Source organism: Hyla sarda, unplaced genomic scaffold (assembly GCF_029499605.1).
Source record: "Hyla sarda isolate aHylSar1 unplaced genomic scaffold, aHylSar1.hap1 scaffold_848, whole genome shotgun sequence".
Classification (NCBI taxonomy): domain Eukaryota; kingdom Metazoa; phylum Chordata; class Amphibia; order Anura; family Hylidae; genus Hyla; species Hyla sarda.
The window spans coordinates 88,265-107,036 of NW_026610875.1; the positions used below are offsets into that span (position 1 = coordinate 88,265).

Genomic DNA, 18,772 nt, shown 5'->3' on the forward strand with positions numbered 1-18,772 from the left:
CCGAAATCACTTTTAAACCCATTTCCACCTTTTTTTCCCTTCTCTTCCTCTTACTTTTTTTTCACGTTTTTTTACGTTTTTCTCCTTTTCGCCTCTTTTCTGGGCGTATTATTCTTCTTTTTCTTCTTTTTTTTCGTCTAATGCATACCCCATCAGTGCAGCAATGCTTATTCAATACCGCCAGCAGATGGAGACACTGGGGGATAATTTTCTAAGGATTTATACTGATTTTTCCTGTCTGAATTTGTCGCACAGAAAGTTGCAGGCCAAATATGTGTGACATTTCTGCGACTTTAACTTCTAGAGCATTTTTACAACATTATACATAGGTGCTGAATACATAAAAAGCGACTGTTCAGCGACAGACAAGTCGCATCGGCTGAAAGTAGGCCAGAATGTCAGTCCATGTTGGAGCAGGTTTAGATACAGTCTAAAGTATAGATCTCAAAGTCTGTGCACAGAATTTAGCAAGGGCCTCGCACCTTCTGATGCATCAGGTAGGTGCACAATAGCATAGCCTAACCCTCTGTACTTTGGTCTATATTGATGCGGGACATAGACAGCCAGCTGATGACCAATCCATTAGTGCAATGGATGGCTGGAAGCATTTGTCTTTGCCTTTGCAATACCACAGAAGCAATGCATGGTCAATGTACAGCAATGACACACCTGTGTGAACAGCCAGGAGACCCCCCCCCCCCCATGTTATGTTACATAGTTACATAGTTAGTACGGTCGAAAAAAGACATATGTCCATCAAGTTCAACCAGGGAATTAAGGGGTAGGGGTGTGGCGCGATATTGGGGAAGGGATGAGATTTTATATTTCTTCATAAGCATTAATCTTATTTTGTCAATTAGGAACATTCAGCACCCACCCGCTATCAAGGCAGCTGCCTATTATGTCATGCCCTACCTGCACAGGTGTGCTGGCTACTCAAATGATCCAATTAAGGAGGCCATTTAGTCAGCAGCAGCAGAAGTCCTGTGCCTGGACGCTCCAACAGCGGCCAGACACAAGCAGAAGCAGAAGCAGCAGAAGCAGCAGCAGCACCACCTTTTGTTTTTTGGCTGCAGCAGCAGCAAGGCCCACAGGGCTGGCTAGCTGGCTAGCCAGCAAGCAGGTAGCAATGAAAGTAGGAATCTTTCTTTTTAACCCTGTAAGGGGGTGGTGCACTGTACCCGAAGATACTGCCATATCGGGTCAATGCATAGGGCGACGGAAGCAAGCTTCGAAATCGGCCCCCGTTCTCAAAAATCCATTTAATATATGGTCCCCAGATAGGGGACGTATCAGATATTAAACTGATAAGAACAGATACTACACTTGATCTTAGCCAAAAGGCCGAGAAGCGATAACCGTGAAAGGGGCGGGCCCAACAAGGTGCCCTTCATGGGCACTATCACTGCTTGCTGTCAGGGAGGCTGCCAAACAATTTTCCATGCACACTCTGGGCTGGGGGGCAGTCAACCACCAGTACACACAGCAGAACCTAAACCCATACCATTATTGCTAAGCAGCAAGACAGGGGCCCATTGCACTCCCACGGGGCCTTTTTAAATGCAATCCATAACCCGGATTTGCCAGGAACCCTTCTTACTCCTCCTACTTGCATGTGACACTGGGCTTAGGATCTGCATAGGAAACACACACACAAGCACACACCTACCTTTGTTGCCTGCAGATGCCTCCTTGGCTGTCCCCAAACGGTATCAAACCAACACCCACGGGAAGCTGTAAGCATAGAGGACATGCCTGCACCCTATTGGACTTACCTGTGTGGGTTAAACCCGGGTTATTTGACAACCTATGGCGGTGATGGTTCTGCTCAGGCAGAGCAGTGCTGATGCTCCTCATAAAGCTGTCGCTGCTGTGAAGGTTCTAGGTGACATCACAAATCCCTATGGTTACATACACAACAAAGCTGGGTTGTTGTTGTTTACACTCTGCAAGGCCTGTGGAAGTGAGTGACATCATAGCACTGTAGTTCTGAGGGTTCTAGATGGATGCAACAATCTCCTGTTGCTTCTATGAAGGCCATAATAGACGACATCACCAAACAGCTCCATAGTCACATACACAGCAAAGGAGAGATGTTGTTTACACCTAGTGATGTCAGTGGTATTGAGTGACATCACAGCACAGTGCTAAGGCTCCTGGGCCTGGACACAGCAGCGGCTGCAATATCTCAACGGAGAATACGTTTATATATATGTGTGTGTGTGCGCGTATATATATATATATATATATTTCTCCGCCGAAATCACTTTTAAGCCCATTTCCACCTTTTTTTCCCTTCTCTTCCTCTTACTTTTTTTTCACGTTTTTTTACGTTTTTCTCCTTTTCGCCTCTTTTCTGGGCGTATTATTCTTCTTTTTCTTCTTTTTTTTCATCTAATGCATACCCCATCAGTGCAGCAATGCTTATTCAATACCGCCAGCAGATGGAGACACTGGGGGATAATTTTCTAAGGATTTATACTGATTTTTCCTGTCTGGATTTGTCGCACAGAAAGTTGCAGGCCAAATATGTGTGACATTTCTGCGACTTTAGCTTCTAGAGCATTTTTACAACATTATACATAGGTGCTGAATACATAAAAAGCGACTGTTCAGCGACAGACAAGTCGCATCGGCTGAAAGTAGGCCAGAATGTCAGTCCATGTTGGAGCAGGTTTAGATACAGTCTAAAGTATAGATCTCAAAGTCTGTGCACAGAATTTAGCAAGGGCCTCGCACCTTCTGATGCATCAGGTAGGTGCACAATAGCATAGCCTAACCCTCTGTACTTTGGTCTATATTGATGCGGGACATAGACAGCCAGCTGATGACCAATCCATTAGTGCAATGGATGGCTGGAAGCATTTGTCTTTGCCTTTGCAATACCACAGAAGCAATGCATGGTCAATGTACAGCAATGACACACCTGTGTGAACAGCCAGGAGACCCCCCCCCCCCATGTTATGTTACATAGTTACATAGTTAGTACGGTCGAAAAAAGACATATGTCCATCAAGTTCAACCAGGGAATTAAGGGGTAGGGGTGTGGCGCGATATTGGGGAAGGGATGAGATTTTATATTTCTTCATAAGCATTAATCTTATTTTGTCAATTAGGAACATTCAGCACCCACCCGCTATCAAGGCAGCTGCCTATCATGTCATGCCCTACCTGCACAGGTGTGCTGGCTACTCAAATGATCCAATTAAGGAGGCCATTTAGTCAGCAGCAGCAGAAGTCCTGTGCCTGGACGCTCCAACAGCGGCCAGACACAAGCAGAAGCAGAAGCAGCAGAAGCAGCAGCAGCACCACCTTTTGTTTTTTGGCTGCAGCAGCAGCAAGGCCCACAGGGCTGGCTAGCTGGCTAGCCAGCAAGCAGGTAGCAATGAAAGTAGGAATCTTTCTTTTTAACCCTGTAAGGGGGTGGTGCACTGTACCCGAAGATACTGCCATATCGGGTCAATGCATATGGCGACGGAAGCAAGCTTCGAAATCGGCCCCCGTTCTCAAAAATCCATTTAATATATGGTCCCCAGATAGGGGACGTATCAGATATTAAACTGATAAGAACAGATACTACACTTGATCTTAGCCAAAAGGCCGAGAAGCGATAACCGTGAAAGGGGCGGGCCCAACAAGGTGCCCTTCATGGGCACTATCACTGCTTGCTGTCAGGGAGGCTGCCAGACAATTTTCCATGCACACTCTGGGCTGGGGGGCAGTCAACCACCAGTACACACAGCAGAACCTAAACCCATACCATTATTGCTAAGCAGCAAGACAGGGGCCCATTGCACTCCCACGGGGCCTTTTTAAATGCAATCCATAACCCGGATTTGCCAGGAACCCTTCTTACTCCTCCTACTTGCATGTGACACTGGGCTTAGGATCTGCATAGGAAACACACACACAAGCACACACCTACCTTTGTTGCCTGCAGATGCCTCCTTGGCTGTCCCCAAACGGTATCAAACCAACACCCACGGGAAGCTGTAAGCATAGAGGACATGCCTGCACCCCATTGGACTTACCTGTGTGGGTTAAACCCGGGTTATTTGACAACCTATGGCGGTGATGGTTCTGCTCAGGCAGAGCAGTGCTGATGCTCCTCATAAAGCTGTCGCTGCTGTGAAGGTTCTAGGTGACATCACAAATCCCTATGGTTACATACACAACAAAGCTGGGTTGTTGTTGTTTACACTCTGCAAGGCCTGTGGAAGTGAGTGACATCATAGCACTGTAGTTCTGAGGGTTCTAGATGGATGCAACAATCTCCTGTTGCTTCTATGAAGGCCATAATAGACAACATCACCAAACAGCTCCATAGTCACATACAGAGCAAAGGAGAGATGTTGTTTACACCTAGTGATGTCAGTGGTATTGAGTGACATCACAGCACAGTGCTAAGGCTCCTGGGCCTGGACACAGCAGCGGCTGCAATATCTCAACGGAGAATACGTTTATATATATGTGTGTGTGTGCGCGTATATATATATATATATATATATATATATATATATATATATTTCTCCGCCGAAATCACTTTTAAACCCATTTCCACCTTTTTTTCCCTTCTCTTCCTCTTACTTTTTTTTCACGTTTTTTTACGTTTTTCTCCTTTTCGCCTCTTTTCTGGGCGTATTATTCTTCTTTTTCTTCTTTTTTTTCGTCTAATGCATACCCCATCAGTGCAGCAATGCTTATTCAATACCGCCAGCAGATGGAGACACTGGGGGATAATTTTCTAAGGATTTATACTGATTTTTCCTGTCTGAATTTGTCGCACAGAAAGTTGCAGGCCAAATATGTGTGACATTTCTGCGACTTTAGCTTCTAGAGCATTTTTACAACATTATACATAGGTGCTGAATACATAAAAAGCGACTGTTCAGCGACAGACAAGTCGCATCGGCTGAAAGTAGGCCAGAATGTCAGTCCATGTTGGAGCAGGTTTAGATACAGTCTAAAGTATAGATCTCAAAGTCTGTGCACAGAATTTAGCAAGGGCCTCGCACCTTCTGATGCATCAGGTAGGTGCACAATAGCATAGCCTAACCCTCTGTACTTTGGTCTATATTGATGCGGGACATAGACAGCCAGCTGATGACCAATCCATTAGTGCAATGGATGGCTGGAAGCATTTGTCTTTGCCTTTGCAATACCACAGAAGCAATGCATGGTCAATGTACAGCAATGACACACCTGTGTGAACAGCCAGGAGACCCCCCCCCCCCCCCATGTTATGTTACATAGTTACATAGTTAGTACGGTCGAAAAAAGACATATGTCCATCAAGTTCAACCAGGGAATTAAGGGGTAGGGGTGTGGCGCGATATTGGGGAAGGGATGAGATTTTATATTTCTTCATAAGCATTAATCTTATTTTGTCAATTAGGAACATTCAGCACCCACCCGCTATCAAGGCAGCTGCCTATCATGTCATGCCCTACCTGCACAGGTGTGCTGGCTACTCAAATGATCCAATTAAGGAGGCCATTTAGTCAGCAGCAGCAGAAGTCCTGTGCCTGGACGCTCCAACAGCGGCCAGACACAAGCAGAAGCAGAAGCAGCAGAAGCAGCAGCAGCACCACCTTTTGTTTTTTGGCTGCAGCAGCAGCAAGGCCCACAGGGCTGGCTAGCTGGCTAGCCAGCAAGCAGATAGCAATGAAAGTAGGAATCTTTCTTTTTAACCCTGTAAGGGGGTGGTGCACTGTACCCGAAGATACTGCCATATCGGGTCAATGCATAGGGCGACGGAAGCAAGCTTCGAAATCGGCCCCCGTTCTCAAAAATCCATTTAATATATGGTCCCCAGATAGGGGACGTATCAGATATTAAACTGATAAGAACAGATACTACACTTGATCTTAGCCAAAAGGCCGAGAAGCGATAACCGTGAAAGGGGCGGGCCCAACAAGGTGCCCTTCATGGGCACTATCACTGCTTGCTGTCAGGGAGGCTGCCAGACAATTTTCCATGCACACTCTGGGCTGGGGGGCAGTCAACCACCAGTACACACAGCAGAACCTAAACCCATACCATTATTGCTAAGCAGCAAGACAGGGGCCCATTGCACTCCCACGGGGCCTTTTTAAATGCAATCCATAACCCGGATTTGCCAGGAACCCTTCTTACTCCTCCTACTTGCATGTGACACTGGGCTTAGGATCTGCATAGGAAACACACACACAAGCACACACCTACCTTTGTTGCCTGCAGATGCCTCCTTGGCTGTCCCCAAACGGTATCAAACCAACACCCACGGGAAGCTGTAAGCATAGAGGACATGCCTGCACCCCATTGGACTTACCTGTGTGGGTTAAACCCGGGTTATTTGACAACCTATGGCGGTGATGGTTCTGCTCAGGCAGAGCAGTGCTGATGCTCCTCATAAAGCTGTCGCTGCTGTGAAGGTTCTAGGTGACATCACAAATCCCTATGGTTACATACACAACAAAGCTGGGTTGTTGTTGTTTACACTCTGCAAGGCCTGTGGAAGTGAGTGACATCATAGCACTGTAGTTCTGAGGGTTCTAGATGGATTCAACAATCTCCTGTTGCTTCTATGAAGGCCATAATAGACGACATCACCAAACAGCTCCATAGTCACATACACAGCAAAGGAGAGATGTTGTTTACACCTAGTGATGTCAGTGGTATTGAGTGACATCACAGCACAGTGCTAAGGCTCCTGGGCCTGGACACAGCAGCGGCTGCAATATCTCAACGGAGAATACGTTTATATATATGTGTGTGTGTGCGCGTATATATATATATATATATATATATTTCTCCGCCGAAATCACTTTTAAACCCATTTCCACCTTTTTTTCCCTTCTCTTCCTCTTACTTTTTTTTCACGTTTTTTTACGTTTTTCTCCTTTTCGCCTCTTTTCTGGGCGTATTATTCTTCTTTTTCTTCTTTTTTTTCGTCTAATGCATACCCCATCAGTGCAGCAATGCTTATTCAATACCGCCAGCAGATGGAGACACTGGGGGATAATTTTCTAAGGATTTATACTGATTTTTCCTGTCTGAATTTGTCGCACAGAAAGTTGCAGGCCAAATATGTGTGACATTTCTGCGACTTTAGCTTCTAGAGCATTTTTACAACATTATACATAGGTGCTGAATACATAAAAAGCGACTGTTCAGCGACAGACAAGTCGCATCGGCTGAAAGTAGGCCAGAATGTCAGTCCATGTTGGAGCAGGTTTAGATACAGTCTAAAGTATAGATCTCAAAGTCTGTGCACAGAATTTAGCAAGGGCCTCGCACCTTCTGATGCATCAGGTAGGTGCACAATAGCATAGCCTAACCCTCTGTACTTTGGTCTATATTGATGCGGGACATAGACAGCCAGCTGATGACCAATCCATTAGTGCAATGGATGGCTGGAAGCATTTGTCTTTGCCTTTGCAATACCACAGAAGCAATGCATGGTCAATGTACAGCAATGACACACCTGTGTGAACAGCCAGGAGACCCCCCCCCCCCCCATGTTATGTTACATAGTTACATAGTTAGTACGGTCGAAAAAAGACATATGTCCATCAAGTTCAACCAGGGAATTAAGGGGTAGGGGTGTGGCGCGATATTGGGGAAGGGATGAGATTTTATATTTCTTCATAAGCATTAATCTTATTTTGTCAATTAGGAACATTCAGCACCCACCCGCTATCAAGGCAGCTGCCTATCATGTCATGCCCTACCTGCACAGGTGTGCTGGCTACTCAAATGATCCAATTAAGGAGGCCATTTAGTCAGCAGCAGCAGAAGTCCTGTGCCTGGACGCTCCAACAGCGGCCAGACACAAGCAGAAGCAGAAGCAGCAGAAGCAGCAGCAGCACCACCTTTTGTTTTTTGGCTGCAGCAGCAGCAAGGCCCACAGGGCTGGCTAGCTGGCTAGCCAGCAAGCAGGTAGCAATGAAAGTAGGAATCTTTCTTTTTAACCCTGTAAGGGGGTGGTGCACTGTACCCGAAGATACTGCCATATCGGGTCAATGCATAGGGCGACGGAAGCAAGCTTCGAAATCGGCCCCCGTTCTCAAAAATCCATTTAATATATGGTCCCCAGATAGGGGACGTATCAGATATTAAACTGATAAGAACAGATTTTTTTTTAACTTGGCTACCCCTGAGGGGTATCTTTTTATTTAGAATTCATAACATTTTACAAAGTGCATTACGATTTATAAATATAATTTTTTTTCAATAAAAACAAATTTTGATAATAAAATCACATATAACAATAAAAGTTCACATAAATACAATCATAATACACTTAAAATGGGCACTTGGTGGCTTTACAAAAGGGCGTTCCATTCATTAAAATACCATTTTCTAGCTAATAAAGGATAATATTTCTTGTCTAATAAAAAGTACTGGTACATATCACTAAAACAAAGAACTAAAACATCATTCACAGATAAAATCTCATGTTTAAAAAGTAAAATGTTTCTGGCATTCCATAGAGCTGCTTTAACACAGTTTATGATCTTCCATGCCATTGTCTCTTGAGTCCGTATTGGGCATTCCAGACATCCATAAAAAACAGCTGCAGAGTTTAAGTCCTTTATTTCTGTTATCTTCTTCACCAGAGGGAGTATTTTAGTCCATATCCTTTTTGCATAAAAACAAGTCCAGAAAAGGTGGTACACGGTCTCGGGTTCCTGGCAGCCCTCCCTCGGGCATACTGCAGTGTTGGCCATCCTTCTTCGGTGCTGGAATGCCCGGCATGGAAGACACTCGTGTATGCAGCTCCAGGCCAGATCTTTCTGTGAATTAAAAAGATAAATCATATTTGCCATCTTCCATATTTTCCTGCATTTCTCTTCATTAAAATTATTCACAGGGGCAATAAAACCACTTTCTTTAATATATTTTAACATTTTTTTGCTATTAGTTACTTCATTAATACTTTTTCCGTTAAAGTTGTACAAGTTGAAAATTTTCTCTAAAATCTTGTATTGTTGGGGAAGATTAAAAGCATAAGGACAGCTTAAAACAGTTTTAAACCACCCATTCCTCCTCATAAAAAAACCTGTATTAAAACGGATAAAATATGACCAGTAACTATCCTTAAAAAGTGTGCTAACACACATGCTAAAAAACTTGGTAAAAAGGAACGCCCTGATGTCGGGGAAGTCCTTTCCACCCATACCTTTTGGCATCATGACGATCTCTCTTCTCAATTTTTCACTCTTGGAGCTCCATAAAAAGGTAAAACATGCTTTAATAATTTTATTTAAAATCATTTCGGGGGGTGGAAAGACCATGCCAAGATACAATAAAATGGGTAAAATCACCATCTTTGTAACTAAAACCTTCCCCTCCATCGTTAGCTTTCTCATGTTCCACATACAAATTTTTGTGTTTATTTTTTGAGCCACCAAGTCCCAGCTATTAAAACCATTGTTTGACTCACTGAAGGAGACCCCTAAAATCTGCACAGACTCAGACACAGGAATGGGTAAATCCCTTAAAAACAGTCCTCCTATATTTAAAACACTGCTTTTATTAAAATTTACCTTAAAACCGGAGGCACAACAAAAAAATTCAACTTGCTTTAGGGCTTTTTGAAGCGATGGGGTGTCCCTTCCAAGCACTGCCACATCGTCCATGTACCCCACTACTTTAGCCTCTAGTCCCCCTCCTCCCGGCAGGGGGACCCCTCTTATTTGCTTATCTCTCCTCAAGGTGCATAGTAGAGGCTCAAGCGCACATATGAAAAGTAGTGGGGACAAAGGACACCCCTGCTTCACTCCGGAATTTAAAATCACATCCTGTGTCTTAAAACCGTTAACTAAAATCTTGCTTGTGCAGTTTTTATAAAAGGCCTTAAGAGACAATAAAAAGCCTTCAGGTATACCCATTTTCTCTAAAACCTTAAAAAGATAAAAATGTGACACTCTGTCAAAAGCCTTCTCGAAGTCTAAGGATAAAATGGCTAGTTTTCCGTTTCTAGACTTTGTGTCACTAATCACATCTTTTAAAAGGTTAAGATTTTCCCATATGCTCCTCCCAGGCACCCCACAGACCTGATTTGAATGGATTATTTTCTCTATTACACTTTTTAATCTATTTGCGCACAGTTTTGCCATCACTTTGTAGTCACAGTTGAGGAGGGTGATTGGTCTCCAGTTCTTTAGATCTGACCGGTCTCCCTTTTTGAACAGCAGGGAGACATCACCCTTCCTCCATGAACCTGGGAGGGCTTTTGTTTTAAATACTTCTGTAAAAAGGGAAAAAAGGTCATCTTTTAAAACACCATAAAAAATGACATAAAACTCAATGGGTATACCGTCAGGACCAGGCACCTTACCGGATTTAAAACTCCTGATCGTCTCTAAAACCTCCTGTTCCGAGATCTCCCTCTGTAAAAGAGACTGGGACACAGGGTCTAAAACATTGGTAATCTCCTTCAATGAGTCATTCATAAAATCAATATCAATATTTTTTGTATTAAAAAGATCCGCATAAAATGAATGTACCCTTTTTAAAATACCCTGTACATCTTTTTCTCCTTGTATATTATCAATTAAAACCTTTTTATCCGTTACTTTCTTAAAAAAGTACCTGGAGCAGGTCTCGTTCTCTTCAAGGTGCTTTATTTTGGATCTGAAAATTATCTCTTTTCCCTTCTGCTCCAGGCACTGTTTTATTTCTTTTTTTAAGTCAGTAATTTCTCTATAAACCTCTATACCATTGTCTCTGAATTTGTACAGGGTTTGCAGACGGGTATTTAGAAGGGAGTAAAACTCACGCTTCTCTTTAGCTCTAGAGATCCCTACTCTAATAAAAAACTCTTTTATTTTTATTTTCATTTTCTCCCACCATATACTGATGGGAGTGTTAGGATCTCTTACCCGTCTGCAGTCCTTGTAGAAGTTGATAAAATCGGATAAAACCTGCGGATCTTCTAAAAGGGATACATTCATCTTCCAGGCATTCCTCCCAGTCTTTTTTCTAAAATCACTCTTCACCTTAAAAGATAAAAGTTTGTGATCAGAAAAAACATTGGTTAAAACATCACACTTAAAAGGCAGTACTTGATAAGAACAGAAGATAAAATCGATCCTGGAGCTGCAGTTTGCGTTGCTCCAGGTCACACCGTCTCTTTCTGGTAAAATACTATTGCATTTCTTAAAAACATCAGTAAGTCTAAAATCAATAATCATATTTTTTAACATAGAAGATGTTTTATCATAGTTTCTACTTACTGAATTGGTAAAACGGTGCTCCCCCCTTAAAATACAATTAAAATCACCTGCTAAAATAAGAGGTTCAGAATCATTGATAAAAAGGGGTAAAATCTCTAACATCCGTGCTCTATCATTTTTATTGGGTGAACCATAAAAATTTAAAAACTGCCATTTAATACCATCAATAAAAGCTTTAACCAATAAAATTCTGCCTGGTAAAATCTCATGAATAAAATCAATAAAAGCATTTCCTTTAAAAAGTATGGCGACCCCTGCTGATCTGGATTCGTTAGATCCAGACCAGACTGATGGACCGTGTACCCAATCTTTTTTATACTTTTCATAATTTAAACTATGCGGGATGCCGCACTCCTGCAGGAAAACCACAGAAGCAGCAAAAATAGACAAGTAGTTAAAAAGGGCAACCCGTTTCGCTCGTGAACTTATACTTCTTACATTCATAGACAATCCGGACAACTCAGCCATTGGAGATGTAAAAAAAAGGGAGGCTCAGATAACAAACTAAAAACCAGATTGCGCACTGGAGCTCTCGTTACCCCCCACCTCTGACTCTACCGTACACATAGAGGAAGCCGGAGAGGAACCACCATCGCTCGAGCAGCCCCCCTCTTCCAAGACCACAGGTGTATAGACGGAGTACATTGGTAAGAACAGCTTCTGGGCTCCATTCTCTTTTTCGGCGTCCACCTCTTGCCCCTCCATAGGGGTCGGGTGCGTACTTAGGTCCGTTTCCGGGACCTCGGAGATGGTCACCCCTGAAACCTCCTCCTGGCTGGGAGGAGGAGGGGTATCCACCGCTGGGACCTGTGGAGGAGCTTCACTTGGAGCCCCCGTCACGACAGGAACTTCCATCTGCTCCTCCTGGACCACCTCCGAGTCCGGACGCCCTTTGGAGCCCCTTCGTCTTTTCACCTTTGCTACTCCGTCCGGGTTTTCACACTCAGGGGGACCCCGAGCAGGAGGACCTTCCGGGGTGGAATCGGGCACCTCTCGCTCTTCCACCTTCTCTGAGGTATCTGCCCGATCCCCTCTCGCATTTCTCTTCCCCGGCCTCCTCTCATTTGGGGTCCCCCTTTCCACCTGTGCCTCTTTCTCCTGGGGTTCTTTTGGGGGGGCCGTGGTCTCCATCTCACAGCTTACCTCTTCTTGTGGGGGGTGCTCCTCCTCTCTGGCTTTTCCCCAGGCTGGTCTCCGGACGTCTCTCTTGGGTTGCCCTTGCTGTTCTGTGGTTTTTTTTGGTCTGTGGGGACAGAAAGCATACACGTGACCAAAGTGACGGCAAAAATTACATCTCAAACCCTTATCACATTTTTCTGTTTCATGTTGCATGCTTCCACATTTCTTACAGGAACTTTCACAATTTTCCTTTATGTGCCCATAACGTTGGCACCTTCTGCAGAAGTTTGGCATTCCCGCAAAAAAGAGGTCGCCACACACATTGTTTAATTTAAAACGAGCAGGCGGTAATAGTATCCCCCCTGGGAGGGTGGGGTCTTTGTTGCACGTGACTTGATATCGCCATTTTGAGGTCCAGACACCACAGTCGTTCATGATTTTTCCTCTGAACTCCACCTTTTTAAAGTAGGCTGCCAGGAACCCATCGATCTCTCTCTGATTTACAAAAGGGGAGTACATCTTCACGACAATCAACTTGGTTTCATCTAGGACGTGCTCGACAATTTGGATACCCTTAAGCCTCGGATCATCCTGCTTTGGAATTTTCATTACTGCATCTAAGAATACGCCTTCCCCTATGAAAGTGCAGTCGTAGATCCTCCGCTTAGGGTAATCCTGGATGGCCAAAATCTCTCGCTTACGAACATTAAGAATCTTGTCGAGCACGTCCTCTATCACGAACCTCATGCCACGTGCATCCGCCGCATCACCTGTGAGAATGACCCGCACAGTGTGTTTAATCCGGGCATAAGCCGGTACCGAACCAGGATCTAGATCTTCATCCATGGTTCATTCGTGTTTTGGTCTGGTTCTCTCCGCTCCAACCAACCAGCCAATTCGCTCAAACCTCTCTCCACCCAAAGGCTTTGAGAGGCGATCGCAACCCGTTACCCTGGGACTAAGCCCTCTCCCCAATAGCAACAAGTGGGTGAAGCCCAGGCAATAAACCTGGGCGATCCCACAAGGCCGAGGAGAGGGGTACCCGAGTACCTTCTGACCAGATCTCCTGTATTACTACACTTGATCTTAGCCAAAAGGCCGAGAAGCGATAACCGTGAAAGGGGCGGGCCCAACAAGGTGCCCTTCATGGGCACTATCACTGCTTGCTGTCAGGGAGGCTGCCAGACAATTTTCCATGCACACTCTGGGCTGGGGGGCAGTCAACCACCAGTACACACAGCAGAACCTAAACCCATACCATTATTGCTAAGCAGCAAGACAGGGGCCCATTGCACTCCCACGGGGCCTTTTTAAATGCAATCCATAACCCGGATTTGCCAGGAACCCTTCTTACTCCTCCTACTTGCATGTGACACTGGGCTTAGGATCTGCATAGGAAACACACACACAAGCACACACCTACCTTTGTTGCCTGCAGATGCCTCCTTGGCTGTCCCCAAACGGTATCAAACCAACACCCACGGGAAGCTGTAAGCATAGAGGACATGCCTGCACCCCATTGGACTTACCTGTGTGGGTTAAACCCGGGTTATTTGACAACCTATGGCGGTGATGGTTCTGCTCAGGCAGAGCAGTGCTGATGCTCCTCATAAAGCTGTCGCTGCTGTGAAGGTTCTAGGTGACATCACAAATCCCTATGGTTACATACACAACAAAGCTGGGTTGTTGTTGTTTACACTCTGCAAGGCCTGTGGAAGTGAGTGACATCATAGCACTGTAGTTCTGAGGGTTCTAGATGGATGCAACAATCTCCTGTTGCTTCTATGAAGGCCATAATAGACGACATCACCAAACAGCTCCATAGTCACATACACAGCAAAGGAGAGATGTTGTTTACACCTAGTGATGTCAGTGGTATTGAGTGACATCACAGCACAGTGCTAAGGCTCCTGGGCCTGGACACAGCAGCGGCTGCAATATCTCAACGGAGAATACGTTTATATATATGTGTGTGTGTGCGCGTATATATATATATATATATATATATATATATATATATATATTTCTCCGCCGAAATCACTTTTAAACCCATTTCCACCTTTTTTTCCCTTCTCTTCCTCTTACTTTTTTTTCACGTTTTTTTACGTTTTTCTCCTTTTCGCCTCTTTTCTGGGCGTATTATTCTTCTTTTTCTTCTTTTTTTTCGTCTAATGCATACCCCATCAGTGCAGCAATGCTTATTCAATACCGCCAGCAGATGGAGACACTGGGGGATAATTTTCTAAGGATTTATACTGATTTTTCCTGTCTGAATTTGTCGCACAGAAAGTTGCAGGCCAAATATGTGTGACATTTCTGCGACTTTAGCTTCTAGAGCATTTTTACAACATTATACATAGGTGCTGAATACATAAAAAGCGACTGTTCAGCGACAGACAAGTCGCATCGGCTGAAAGTAGGCCAGAATGTCAGTCCATGTTGGAGCAGGTTTAGATACAGTCTAAAGTATAGATCTCAAAGTCTGTGCACAGAATTTAGCAAGGGCCTCGCACCTTCTGATGCATCAGGTAGGTGCACAATAGCATAGCCTAACCCTCTGTACTTTGGTCTATATTGATGCGGGACATAGACAGCCAGCTGATGACCAATCCATTAGTGCAATGGATGGCTGGAAGCATTTGTCTTTGCCTTTGCAATACCACAGAAGCAATGCATGGTCAATGTACAGCAATGACACACCTGTGTGAACAGCCAGGAGCCTCCCCCCCCCCCCATGTTATGTTACATAGTTACATAGTTAGTACGGTCGAAAAAAGACATATGTCCATCAAGTTCAACCAGGGAATTAAGGGGTAGGGGTGTGGCGCGATATTGGGGAAGGGATGATATTTTATATTTCTTCATAAGCATTAATCTTATTTTGTCAATTAGGAACATTCAGCACCCACCCGCTATCAAGGCAGCTGCCTATCATGTCATGCCCTACCTGCACAGGTGTGCTGGCTACTCAAATGATCCAATTAAGGGGGCCATTTAGTCAGCAGCAGCAGAAGTCCTGTGCCTGGACGCTCCAACAGCGGCCAGACACAAGCAGAAGCAGAAGCAGCAGAAGCAGCAGCAGCACCACCTTTTGTTTTTTGGCTGCAGCAGCAGCAAGGCCCACAGGGCTGGCTAGCTGGCTAGCCAGCAAGTAGGTAGCAATGAAAGTAGGAATCTTTCTTTTTAACCCTGTAAGGGGGTGGTGCACTGTACCCGAAGATACTGCCATATCGGGTCAATGCATAGGGCGACGGAAGCAAGCTTCGAAATCGGCCCCCGTTCTCAAAAATCCATTTAATATATGGTCCCCAGATAGGGGACGTATCAGATATTAAACTGATAAGAACAGATACTACACTTGATCTTAGCCAAAAGGCCGAGAAGCGATAACCGTGAAAGGGGCGGGCCCAACAAGGTGCCCTTCATGGGCACTATCACTGCTTGCTGTCAGGGAGGCTGCCAGACAATTTTCCATGCACACTCTGGGCTGGGGGGCAGTCAACCACCAGTACACACAGCAGAACCTAAACCCATACCATTATTGCTAAGCAGCAAGACAGGGGCCCATTGCACTCCCACGGGGCCTTTTTAAATGCAATCCATAACCCGGATTTGCCAGGAACCCTTCTTACTCCTCCTACTTGCATGTGACACTGGGCTTAGGATCTGCATAGGAAACACACACACAAGCACACACCTACCTTTGTTGCCTGCAGATGCCTCCTTGGCTGTCCCCAAACGGTATCAAACCAACACCCACGGGAAGCTGTAAGCATAGAGGACATGCCTGCACCCCATTGGACTTACCTGTGTGGGTTAAACCCGGGTTATTTGACAACCTATGGCGGTGATGGTTCTGCTCAGGCAGAGCAGTGCTGATGCTCCTCATAAAGCTGTCGCTGCTGTGAAGGTTCTAGGTGACATCACAAATCCCTATGGTTACATACACAACAAAGCTGGGTTGTTGTTGTTTACACTCTGCAAGGCCTGTGGAAGTGAGTGACATCATAGCACTGTAGTTCTGAGGGTTCTAGATGGATGCAACAATCTCCTGTTGCTTCTATGAAGGCCATAATAGACGACATCACCAAACAGCTCCATAGTCACATACACAGCAAAGGAGAGATGTTGTTTACACCTAGTGATGTCAGTGGTATTGAGTGACATCACAGCACAGTGCTAAGGCTCCTGGGCCTGGACACAGCAGCGGCTGCAATATCTCAACGGAGAATACGTTTATATATATGTGTGTGTGTGCGCGTATATATATATATATATATATATATATATATATATATATATATATATATATTTCTCCACCGAAATCACTTTTAAACCCATTTCCACCTTTTTTTCCCTTCTCTTCCTCTTACTTTTTTTTCACGTTTTTTTACGTTTTTCTCCTTTTCGCCTCTTTTCTGGGCGTATTATTCTTCTTTTTCTTCTTTTTTTTCGTCTAATGCATACCCCATCAGTGCAGCAATGCTTATTCAATACCGCCAGCAGATGGAGACACTGGGGGATAATTTTCTAAGGATTTATACTGATTTTTCCTGTCTGAATTTGTCGCACAGAAAGTTGCAGGCCAAATATGTGTGACATTTCTGCGACTTTAGCTTCTAGAGCATTTTTACAACATTATACATAGGTGCTGAATACATAAAAAGCGACTGTTCAGCGACAGACAAGTCGCATCGGCTGAAAGTAGGCCAGAATGTCAGTCCATGTTGGAGCAGGTTTAGATACAGTCTAAAGTATAGATCTCAAAGTCTGTGCACAGAATTTAGCAAGGGCCTCGCACCTTCTGATGCATCAGGTAGGTGCACAATAGCATAGCCTAACCCTCTGTACTTTGGTCTATATTGATGCGGGACATAGACAGCCAGCTGATGACCAATCCATTAGTGCAATGGATGGCTGGAAGCATTTGTCTTTGCCTTTGCAATACCACAGAAGCAATGCATGGTCAATGTACAGCAATGACACACCTGTGTGAACAGCCAGGAGACCCCCCCCCCCCCCCCATGTTATGTTACATAGTTACATAGTTAGTACGGTCGAAAAAAGACATATGTCCATCAAGTTCAACCAGGGAATTAAGGGGTAGGGGTGTGGCGCGATATTGGGGAAGGGATGAGATTTTATATTTCTTCATAAGCATTAATCTTATTTTGTCAATTAGGAACATTCAGCACCCACCCGCTATCAAGGCAGCTGCCTATCATGTCATGCCCTACCTGCACAGGTGTGCTGGCTACTCAAATGATCCAATTAAGGAGGCCATTTAGTCAGCAGCAGCAGAAGTCCTGTGCCTGGACGCTCCAACAGCGGCCAGACACAAGCAGAAGCAGAAGCAGCAGAAGCAGCAGCAGCACCACCTTTTGTTTTTTGGCTGCAGCAGCAGCAAGGCCCACAGGGCTGGCTAGCTGGCTAGCCAGCAAGCAGGTAGCAATGAAAGTAGGAATCTTTCTTTTTAACCCTGTAAGGGGGTGGTGCACTGTACCCGAAGATACTGCCATATCGGGTCAATGCATAGGGCGACAGAAGCAAGCTTCGAAATCGGCCCCCGTTCTCAAAAATCCATTTAATATATGGTCCCCAGATAGGGGACGTATCAGATATTAAACTGATAAGAACAGATACTACACTTGATCTTAGCCAAAAGGCCGAGAAGCGATAACCGTGAAAGGGGCGGGCCCAACAAGGTGCCCTTCATGGGCACTATCACTGCTTGCTGTCAGGGAGGCTGCCAGACAATTTTCCATGCACACTCTGGGCTGGGGGGCAGTCAACCACCAGTACACACAGCAGAACCTAAACCCATACCATTATTGCTAAGCAGCAAGACAGGGGCCCATTGCACTCCCACGGGGCCTTTTTAAATGCAATCCATAACCTGGATTTGCCAGGAACCCTTCTTACTCCTCCTACTTGCATGTGACACTGGGCTTAGGATCTGCATAGGAAACACACACACAAGCACACACCTACCTTTGTTGCCTGCAGATGCCTCCTTGGCTGTCCCCAAACGGTATCAAACCAACACCCACGGGAAGCTGTAAGCATAGAGGACATGCCTGCACCCCATTGGACTTACCTGTGTGGGTTAAACCCGGGTTATTTGACAACCTATGGCGGTGATGGTTCTGCTCAGGCAGAGCAGTGCTGATGCTCCTCATAAAGCTGTCGCTGCTGTGAAGGTTCTAGGTGACATCACAAATCCCTATGGTTACATACACAACAAAGCTGGGTTGTTGTTGTTTACACTCTGCAAGGCCTGTGGAAGTGAGTGACATCATAGCACTGTAGTTCTGAGGGTTCTAGATGGATGCAACAATCTCCTGTTGCTTCTATGAAGGCCATAATAGACGACATCACCAAACAGCTCCATAGTCACATACACAGCAAAGGAGAGATGTTGTTTACACCTA

The 18,772-nt window shown here is 44.9% G+C and overlaps 6 non-coding genes and 1 pseudogene across 6 annotated transcripts; all 7 read right to left on the reverse strand.

The window, feature by feature from the left end:
- Positions 1–1,165: 1,165 nt before the first annotated feature.
- On the reverse strand, positions 1,166–1,356 carry LOC130347624 (U2 spliceosomal RNA). Its single transcript, XR_008885520.1, has one exon. It is a non-coding gene; the product is annotated as a U2 spliceosomal RNA (small nuclear RNA).
- A 2,065-nt stretch (positions 1,357–3,421) lies between these two features.
- Positions 3,422–3,612, reverse strand: LOC130347637 (U2 spliceosomal RNA). The gene has a single exon (XR_008885532.1). It is a non-coding gene; the product is annotated as a U2 spliceosomal RNA (small nuclear RNA).
- A 2,088-nt stretch (positions 3,613–5,700) lies between these two features.
- Positions 5,701–5,891, reverse strand: LOC130347625 (U2 spliceosomal RNA). The gene has a single exon (XR_008885521.1). It is a non-coding gene; the product is annotated as a U2 spliceosomal RNA (small nuclear RNA).
- Positions 5,892–7,962: 2,071 nt separating this feature from the next.
- On the reverse strand, positions 7,963–8,148 carry LOC130347646 (U2 spliceosomal RNA). Its single transcript, XR_008885539.1, has one exon. It is a non-coding gene; the product is annotated as a U2 spliceosomal RNA (small nuclear RNA).
- Positions 8,149–13,318: 5,170 nt separating this feature from the next.
- On the reverse strand, positions 13,319–13,451 carry LOC130347594 (U2 spliceosomal RNA; annotated as a pseudogene).
- Positions 13,452–15,538: 2,087 nt separating this feature from the next.
- LOC130347626 (U2 spliceosomal RNA) lies at positions 15,539–15,729 on the reverse strand. The gene has a single exon (XR_008885522.1). It is a non-coding gene; the product is annotated as a U2 spliceosomal RNA (small nuclear RNA).
- Positions 15,730–17,828: 2,099 nt separating this feature from the next.
- Positions 17,829–18,019, reverse strand: LOC130347617 (U2 spliceosomal RNA). Its single transcript, XR_008885514.1, has one exon. It is a non-coding gene; the product is annotated as a U2 spliceosomal RNA (small nuclear RNA).
- Positions 18,020–18,772: the final 753 nt, after the last annotated feature.